Genomic DNA, 10,449 nt, shown 5'->3' on the forward strand with positions numbered 1-10,449 from the left:
AGGAGACAGCTATATCAGGCTGGATTGTCCTTCCTTCAGTCTCTGCTCCATAGTCTCTGCAACTCCTTTCATGGGTATTTTGTTCCCCCTTTTAAGAAGGAATGAAGTATTCACATTTTGGTCTTCCTTCTTCTTTAGTTTCTTGTAGTTTGTGGATTGTACTTTGTGTATTCCGATCTTCTGGGCTAATATCCACTTATCAGAGAGTACATACCATGTGTGTTCTTTTGTGATTGAGTTACTCATCCTCACTCAGGATGATATTCTCCAGATCCATCCATTTCCCTAAGAATTTCATAAATTCATTGTTTTTAATAGCTGAGTAGTACTCCATCATGTAGATGTACCACAATTTCTGTATCCATTCCTCTGTTGAGGGACATCTGGGTTGTTTCCAGTTTCTGGCTATTATAAATAAGGCTGCTATGAACATGCTAGAGCATGTGTCCTTATTACATGTTGGAACATCTTCTGGGTATATGCCCAGGAGTGGTATAGCTGGATCCTCTGGTAGTACTATGTCCAATTTCCAGAGGAACTGCCAAACTGATTTCCAGAGAGGTTGTACCAGCTTGCAATCCCACCAGCAATGAAGGAGTGTTCCTCTTTCTCCACAACCTCTGCAGCATCTGCTATCACCTGAGGTTTTTATCCTAGCCATTTTGACCTGTGAGAGGTGAAATCTCAGGGTAGTTTTGATTTGCATTTCCCTGATGACTAAGGATGTTGAACATTTCTTTAGGTGCTTCTCAACCATTTGGTATTTGTCAGTTGAGAATTCTTTGTTTAGCTCTGTACCCCATTTTTAAATAGGCTTATTTGTTCTCTGGAGTCTAACTTCTTGAGTTCTTTGTATATATTGGATATTAGCCCTCTATCAGATATAGTATTGGTAAAGATCTTTTCCCAATTTGTTGATTGCCATTTTGTCATATTGACAGTGTCTTTTGCCTTACAGAAGCTTTACAATTTTATGAGGTCCCACTTGTCAGTTCTTGATCTTAGAACATAAGCTATTGGTGTTCTGTTCAGGAAATTTTCCCCTGTGCTTATGTGCTTGAGGCTCTTCCCCACTTTCTTTTCTATTAATTTCATTGTATCTGGTTTTATGCCAAGGTCCTTGATCCACTTGGACTTGAGCTTTGCACAAGGAGATAGGAATGGATTGATTTGCATTTTTCTATATGCTAACCGCCAGTTCAGGCAGCACCATTTGTTGAAAATGCTGTCTTTTTTCCACTGGATGGCTTTAGCTCCTTTGTCTAAGATCAAGTGACCATAGGTGTGTGGGTTAATGAACCAGTAATGACTGGGTCTTCAGTTCTATTCCATTGATCTACGTGCCTGTCACTGAACCAATACCATGCAGTTTTTATCACAATTTCTCTGTAGTACAGGTTTAGGTGTGGGATGGTGATTCTAACAGAGGTTCCTTTATTGTTGAGAATAGTTTTGGCTATCCTGGGTATTTTGTTATTCCAGATGAATTTACAAATTGATCTTTCTAAGACTGTGAAGAATTGAGTTGGAATTTTGATGGGGATTGCATTGAATCTGTAGATTGCTTTTGGCTAGATGGCTATTTTTACTATATTAATCCTGCCAATCCATGAGCATAGGAGATCTTTCCATCTTCTGAGACCTTCTTCAATTTCCTTCTTCAGAGACTTGAAGTTCCTGTCAAACAGATCTTTTACTTGCTTAGTTAGGGTTACACCAAGGTATTTTATATTATTTGTAACTATTGTGAAGAGTGTTGTTTCCCTAATTTCTTTCTCTGCCTGTTTATTCTTTGTGTAGAGGAAGGCCACTGATTTGCTTGAGTTAATTTTATACCCAGCTACTTTGCTGAAGTTGTTTAGCAGGTTTCAGAGCTCTCTGGTAGAATTGTTGGGGTCACTTAAGTATACTATAATATCATCAGCAAACAATGATAATTTGACTTCTTCCTTTCCAGTTCGTATCCCTTTGATCTCCTTTTGTTGTCTAATTGCTCTGGCTAGGACCTCAAATAGAATATTGAATAGGTAGGGAGAGAGTGGGCAGCCTTGTCTAGTCCCAGATTTTAGTGGGATTGCTTCAAGTTTCTCTCCATTTAGTTTGATGTTGGCTACTAGTTTGCTGTATATTGCTTTTACCATGTATAAGAATGGGCCTTGAATTCTTGATCTTTCCAAGACTTCTATCATGAAGGGGGATGTTGGATTTTGTCAAATGCTTTCTCAGCATCTAATGAGATGATCATTTGGTTTTTTTCTTTGAGTTTGTTTATATAGTGAATTACGTTGATGGATTTCCATATATTGAACCATCCCTGCATCCCTGGGATGAAACCTACTTGATCATGGTGGATGATCATTTTGATGTGTTTTTAGATTCGGTTTGCAAGACTTTTATTGAGTATTTTTGCATCGATATTCATAAGGGAAATTGGTCTGAAGTTTTCTTTCTTTGTTAAGTCTTTGTGTGGTTTAGGTATAAGAGTAATTGTGGCTTCATAGAACGAATTGGGTAGAGTACCTTCTGTTTCTATTTTGTGGAATAGTTTGTGGAGGGTTGGTATTAGGTCTTCTTTCAAGGTCTGATAAAACTCTGCACTAAACCCATCTGGTCCTGGGCTTTTTTTGGTTGGGAGACTATTAATGACTGTTTTTATTTCATTAGCTCTTATGAACTGTTTAGATCATTGATCTGATCTTGATTTAACTTTGGTACCTGGTATCTGTCTAGAAAATTGTCCATTTCATCCAGGTTTTCCAGTTTTGTTGAGTATAGGCTTTTGTAGTAGGATCTCATGATTTTCTGGATTTCCTCAGTGTCTGTTGTTATGTCTCCTTTATCATTTCTGATCTTGTTAATTAGGAAACTGTCTCTGTGCCCTCTAGTTAGTCTGGCTAAGGGTTTATCTATTTTGTTGACTTTCTCAAAGAACCAGCTCCTGGTTTGGTTGATTCTTTGTATAGTTCTTTTTATTTCTATTTGGTTGATTTTAGCCCTGAATTTGATTATTTCCTGCCTTTGGGTTTCAGATGTGCTGTCAAATTACTGGTGTATGCTGTCTCCAGATTCTTTTTGGAGGCACTTAAAGCTATTGGTTTTATTCTTAGGACTGCTTTCATTGTGTCCCATAAGTTTGGGAATGTTGTGGCTTCATTTTCATTAAACTCTAGAAACTAATTTCTTTCTTTAGTTCTTCCTTGACCAAGTTATCATTAAGTAGTGTTGTTAAGCTTCCACATGTATGTGGGCATTCTACTGTTTATGTTGTTATTGAGAAGCAGCCTTAGTCCATGTGATCTGATAGGATGCAAGGAATTATTTCAATCTTCTCGTATCTGTTGAGGCCTGATTTGTGACTAATTATGTGGTCAATTTTGGAGAAGGTATCATGAGGTGCTGAGAAGAAGTTATATCCTTTTGTTTTAGGATAAAAAGTTCTATAGATATCTGTTAAATCCATCTGTTTCATAACTTCTGTTAGTCTAACTGTGTCTTTGTTTAGTTTCTGTTTCCATGATCTGTCCATTGCAGAGAGTGAGCTGTTGAAATCTCCCACTCTTAATGTGTGATTTGAGCTTTAGTAAAGTTTCTTTTACGAATGTAGATACCCTTGCATTTGGAGCATAGAGGTTCAGAATTGAGAGTTCATCTTGGTAGATCATACTGTTGATGAATATGAAGTGTCCCTCCTTATTTTTTTTTTGATCACTTTAGGGTTGAAAGTCGATTTTATTAGGTATTAGAATGGCTACTCCAGCTTTTTTCTTGGGATCGTTGGCTTGGAAAATTGTTTTCCAGCCTTTTATTATGAGGTAGTATCTGTCTTTGTCACTGAGGTGGGTTTCCTGTAAGCAACAAAATGTTGGGTCCTGTTTACGTACCCAATCTGATAGTCTGTATTAGTCAGGGTTTCTATTCCTGCACAACATCATGACCAAGAAGCAAATTAGGGAGGAAAGGGTTTATTCAGCTTACTTCCATCTTGCTGTTGATCACCAGAGGAAGTCAGGATTGGAACTCAAGCAGGTCAGGAAGCAGGAGCTGATGCAGAGGCCATGGAGAGATGTTCTTTACTGGCTTTGATAACACCAGCCTGTGTCAAGTTGACACACAAAACCAGCCAGCACATAGTCTATATCTTTTTATTGGGGAATTGAGTCCATTGATATTAATAGATATTAAGGAAAAGTAATTGTTGCGTCCTGTTATTTTTGTTGTTAGAGTTGGAAGTCCATTCATGTGGCTATCTTCTTTTAGTTTTGTTGGAAGATTACTTTTTTCGCTTTTGCTAGGATGTAGTTCCCCTCCTTGTGTTGGAGTTTTCCATTTATTACCCTTTGAAGGGCTTTGTGGAAATACGTTGTGTAAATTTGGTTTTGCCATGGAATACTTTGGTTTCTACATCTATGGTGATTGAGAATTTTGCTGGGTATAGTAGTCTGGGCTGGCATTTGTGTTCTCTTAGGGTCTGTATGTATGACATCTGCCCAGGATCTTCTAGCTTTCATAGTCTCTGGTGAGAAATCCGGTGTAATTCTGATACGCCTGCCTTTATATGTTTCTTGACCTTTTTCCCTCACTGCTTTTAATATTCTTTCTTTGTTTTGTGCATTTGGTGTTTTGACTATTATGTGGCGGAAGGAATTTCTTTTCTGGTCCAGTCTATTTGGAGGTCTATAGGCTTCTTGTATGTTCATGGGCATCTCTTTCTTTAGGTTAGGGAAGTTTTCTTCTATAATTTTGTTGAAGATATTTACTGGCCCTTTAAGTTGGCGATCTTCACTCTCTTCTATACCTATTATCCTTAGGCTTGGTCTTCTCATTGTGTCCTGGATTTCCTGTATGTTTTGGGTTAGGAACTTTTTGCATTTTGTGTTTTGTTTGACTGTTGTGTCAATGTTTTCTATGGTGTCTTCTGCCCCTGAGATTCTCTCTTCTATCTCTTGTATTCTGTTGGTGATGCTTGCATCTATGGTTCCTGACTTCTTGACTAAGATTTCTATCTCCAGAGTTGTCTCTCTTTGTGACTTCTTAACTGTTTCTACTTCAATTTTTAGGTCCTGGATGGTTTTGTTCATTTCCTTCACCTGTTTGTGCCTTCCTGTAATTCTTTAAGAGATTTTTGTGTTTTCTCTTTAAGGGCTTGTACCTCTTTATCTGTGTTATCCTGTATTTCTTTAAGGGAGTTATTCATGTCCTTCTTAAATTTTTCTAGCACCATCATGAGATATGATTTTAGATCCAAAATCTTGCTTTTCTGGTGTTTTGGGATATCCGGGACTTGCTGAGGTGGGAGTACTAGGTTCTAATGAAACCAAGTAGTCTTGGTTTCTGTTGGTAAGATTCTTGCATTTGCCTTTTGCCACCTGTTGATCTCTGGTGGTGGATGTTCTTGCTGTCTCTGGCTGGAGTTTGTTCCTCCTGTGGGTCTGTAAGCCTGTGTCAGCACTTCTGGGAGATCAGCTCTCCTCTGGTAAAACCCATGCCCAGATGGCTGTGGATCAGTCATCCCTCCTGAGTCCTGGCGTCAGAGCACACCCTGGAGACAGACTCTCTACTTGCAGGAAAGGTGCAGAGAGGGCTGTGGATCAGTTGTCCCTCCTAGGTGTGGTCTGAGGTAGAAAGGATCCTGTCCCAGCTGCCCTGCCACTTGTGAAGCCTGTGTCTCAGGGCTAGTCCTGCCTTAGAAAGTCACCTAAGAGAAAATGGCAATGTCACCCAAGTCCCTGGGTTAGAGCACTCCCTGGAGGCAAGCTCTCTGCTTGCAGGGAAGTGGCAGAGAGGGCTGTGGATCTGTTGCCCCTCCTAGGTGTAGATGGAGGTAGAGAGGATCCTGACCTGCATAAGTTTTTACAGTGGGTCATTTTAGAGGAGGACAGGATCTCATGCAGCCCAGGCTGGTCTCAAACATACTATGTAGCAGAGGATGGTCTTGAACTTCTGACCCTCCTGCCTCCTCAGGAGTGCTAGGCTTGAATGCAGGTGTATACTACCACACCCATTTTATTTGATATTGGTCCAGGGCTTTCTGAGTGCGTGAAAGCATTTTACCATCTGAGCTATATCTCTAGCTTCTATAATTTGTCATTTTTACTGGGTCAAGTACATTGTATGATCAAAAGCTTAAGTTTTTTTGGAAAAAGAAAATGACAGGCATACCAGATTGTCTCATAGAAACTTGAAGGAAGGAGTATTTCTCCTGGGTTAGAGGGAGATGTTCAGAGGCGCTCAGAGGAAAGAAGGAAGAAGAAATGATTAAATGTCATCTGAACAGTCTTCCACGAACTCCAAACAATTTACCCAGAGAATTCAGGTTTATATCTATGAATTCATGAATAAATCAATGCCCTGTTATTTAATTTTCTTCATTCTTTTTCCTAGAACTGCAGAAGATGATATATTTGTATTATTTTAAAGATTTATTTTATTTTTAATTTTGTATACACACTTATATCTGTATGTGGTTATATGCATATGAATGCAGGTACCTATGGAAGCCAGGAAAAGTAGTCCCCTGGGGCTGGAGTTACAGGTAGTTTTGAGCCCCAGACATGGGTAATGAGAATCAATGCTGGATCTCTGAAAGAGCCGTATACCCTCTTAACCACCCAGCCATCATTATAGGGCCGATTGATAATATAGTTTATGATACATTTTAAATTTGTTTTACTACTTTATGTTTGCAATATATTCCTGAGACCTTTCTAATTTCCATTTCTATTACCGTACACTTCTCATAATACATCTCCTTTTTAAAATATTTATTTATATTTTACATGTCTAGGTGTTCTGCCTGCATATATGTCTATGTACCAAACTCATGAGTGCTGCCCTCCAAGGGCAAAAAGGGCACTGGATCCCTGGAACTGAAACCGCAGTTTTTCATGAGCTGTCATTTGGGTGTCGTGACTCAAACCAAGGTTTTCTGGAAGAGCAGTGTTCTTAACTGGTGAACCATCTCTCCAGCCTCCAACATTTATCCTCTTAACAACTTTCAGTGTGCAATCAGTGGCTTGAAGTATGCCTCCTTGCTAACAGTTGTCCCCACTCTGTCTCCAGGACTTCTCATCATCCCCGAGGAGACTCTGGTATCCACTAAACAGTTCTCCTTATTCTGTTCCTGTAGCCTTTGGAACTACTTAGATACCACGTAAAGCTGAAATTGTGTAATATTTATTGCATTGTAACTGTCTTATTTCCCTCAGTATATCTTCAGGATTCACTTGTGTTATACAGAATGTGTCTTTTCAAAAGACTGAATATAAATATAACGAAACGAAAAAAAAATTAAAAAAAACAAAAAAAAAATCAAAAGACTGAATAACGTTCAATTATATGTGCAGACCACACTGCCAGTCACTTGCTGATAGACACATGGGTGGCTTCTGCCTTTTCATTATTGTGCACAAGCTGCTGTGAACATGTGCCTGCGCATACCTGTTTCAGTCCATGCTTTTAAGTGGAATTGCTGGATCATATCGACTGAGATTGAGTGAAATCCAGTGCTTAAAAATAACCAGTTGGCAGTGGTGGCACAGGCCTTTAATCCCAGTATTAGAGAAGGAGAGGCAGGCAAATCTCTTAGAGACCATGGCCAGCCTGGTCTACGAAGCAGGTGCCAGAACAACCAGGACTACACAGAGAAACGCAGTCTAGAAACAAGAAACAAAAACCAACCAACCAAACAAACCAATAAAAACTAGCCAGAGGGCTATAAATGAATTCGCAAGCTTGGGGCACTTAAGACACTGCATGCTCTACAGTAATTTCCCTGTAAATGCTAATTTTATTATTACATAGGAAGATACATTTTTCTGGACCTTAGAAGAGGGTCAGGAGATACAGAAAACATATTCATGAATGGCTTAAGTGCACCAATGGCCTACAGAAGCCCATGGGATGGATACGATTCCTCTGGAAAAGGAGAACAAAAGTCATAGAACAGGAGACAGAGTCCAAGAAGAGAGGAGTAGAGCTAGTTTTGGAGGTGGGGTACTGTCCAGATCATAGCAAAGTTCTAGAGAGAAGAGATCTGGGGAGGCAGAGATCTACACTGGTGGCCATTGGAGTTAAGGGAGCATGAGCTGAGGTGCTTACTGTGTCCTCGCATGGAGGCACCATCACCCACGTGACTGCAAGGAGTGATGGAGAGGAAGGTAGCAAACAGAAGCCCTCAGTCAGGAGGGTTGCACGGCATCTGGAGGATTGTGCCAGGCAAAGACAGGGAGAGGAGGCAGCACATTGTCGCCAGCAATGAATGAATTCGCAAAGTCTTGGAAGGTTTATGGACATAGTAGACTAAACACTTTGCAGTGAGAAACAGCATTGCCTGGAGTCTTCATTCTGATGCGAAAGAGGTTTCCTGCTAACAGTATCTTGATGGAGAACCACGGATTAAATTGAATAAATATTTCCACATATCTGGTTTGGATAGTCCAAAAAATCCATATAATTAATGTCTTGAATTATATTCTGTATTAGTGTGGAATTCAACAAATATTCCAGTAGCTCAATGAAATCAATAGCCAGATTTGCCTGGATGGAAGAATATATTTGCATATTAATAATAATACTAGTTAGCAGCTTGGCTTTATGGCTGATATTTAAAATCACAAGGAATAACTTACAGATAACTTTTGAAGGTCTAGGAGCATTCTATACTTTTATAATATCGCCTTGCCTTTTTGCAAAACAAAACAATTCTATGCCAGCAGAGAGGTAATAAGTCAGTTAGACATATTGTAAATTAACTCCAAACAGCCAAGCTGAATGTTCAAACTCAACTTCAGAAATGATCTCTTGGCTCAGACATCAATAAATGGAGAAATGGCAGCAGGTTAATCCTTCACTTGTTGTAGGCCAAGGATAGAGATGTGGTCCTGATTATTCCCGGAAGCATGAAAAAAAAAAAAGATGCTTGAGTCGGGTATTCATAATAAATAAAGTGGCAAGGGCCTGGTCATCAGAATGGGGACAAATTAAATTACACTGTGAGGACTGGAGCAATAATTTAAAGAAATCCATTATTGATGAGAATAATCACAACCACTCAATGCAGAGCAAGCACTGGAGAAGGAGGGGCCTGGAAGCTGTCATGCCTAAACCCTCTTCATGAGGCTGCACTAGTTGTAGGAAAGGCTGGAGGCCAAACTCCCGAGGGCTCCAGCTATTAGACGCCTTTAGCATCACGAGAAAGATGGCCAAAAGAGAGATTTTTGCCTCACCAAAAAGTGTCATGGGAAATAAAAATCGAATGTGACACTCGATGTAATAAACGACTAGGGAAAGAGAACCATTAAAGTCACATATTTTACACATTATAGGAACAGTCTCAGAGTAGGGAGCATTCCTGCTCCTACAAGAGTCATAGAGGAGCTACTAAAAAATAATTATCGGCCATGTGGAAATGAAAACACTTTTACTAAGAATTTTTTTTTTTTTGAAAGATGAAAAGGCAAAGGAGTCAACTCTGGAGCTTTTAAAGCAATATTGAACTCAATAAATACAAGTAATAAGACTAATGTCTTAGACTGTCTGCATTATGGTCAGTTTGGGGAAAGAAGACAGTGAAGGCTGAAGACAGGGAGGCAAGGAGAGAAAATGGGTTTCTTGTATCCACTGTGGCTCTGCAAACCTGTTGAGCCCATCACTCCTGGTTCAGCTCATCACTCTTGGTCCACCTGCAGACAGACCGAGCACCCTCACACAGCCACATGGCAGCTCACCACGTCACTGCTTCCCCACACTCCTCCGGGGCCTTTGGTTCTGGAACTGCTGTTGGTGTTAACCTCTAGTGAACAGCACTACCTTTTATTTTCCTGAGAAATTTGAAGTACAAGGTGAAAAACAATCAAGGAAGGTACCTGAAGTGACCCCATGTAAACACATAAAAATACAACAAGAGAGAAGAGAAGACCCCTGCTAAGCTCTCTTGCCCAATACTTGAGGGTGGCCAGAAAGACATTTGGCCACTGTCCAGCCTGTCCAAGACATAGAAATGACTTGCCTAAGATAACCCAGCAGAATGGCCACGGGGCAGAACAGTCATGGGGCAGAACGGCAACAGGAAAGCCATCCACTCCTGATAACTGCTTCCTTTGGGAACACATGCCTTCCTTTCATGAACGAAAGGACACCCACACCCAGTGCTTCGGCTCCAGAATGGACCTTTGCGAGTTTCTCTAGGGCATCCAATATTTATCACCCTTCCCTGCAACCTCTTAGCCAGAGTCCCTGCTGTTAATGCCAAGCTAATCCATTATACACTTTCTGGATCCAAGCGTAGTGGACATATGTTTTTTGGCAAACCAGTGTCCCAACACCCTCCCTACAGCTGGAAACCCAGTCCACTCATTCTTGATGCTTACAATTCAGGGACATCTCCACCTAAGCCTATGATGGTCAGTGCACCGTGATACTTTCACAGCACTATGACTAATCCAAGGTAAA

Source organism: Mastomys coucha, unplaced genomic scaffold, assembly GCF_008632895.1.
Source record: "Mastomys coucha isolate ucsf_1 unplaced genomic scaffold, UCSF_Mcou_1 pScaffold22, whole genome shotgun sequence".
NCBI lineage: Eukaryota > Metazoa > Chordata > Mammalia > Rodentia > Muridae > Mastomys > Mastomys coucha.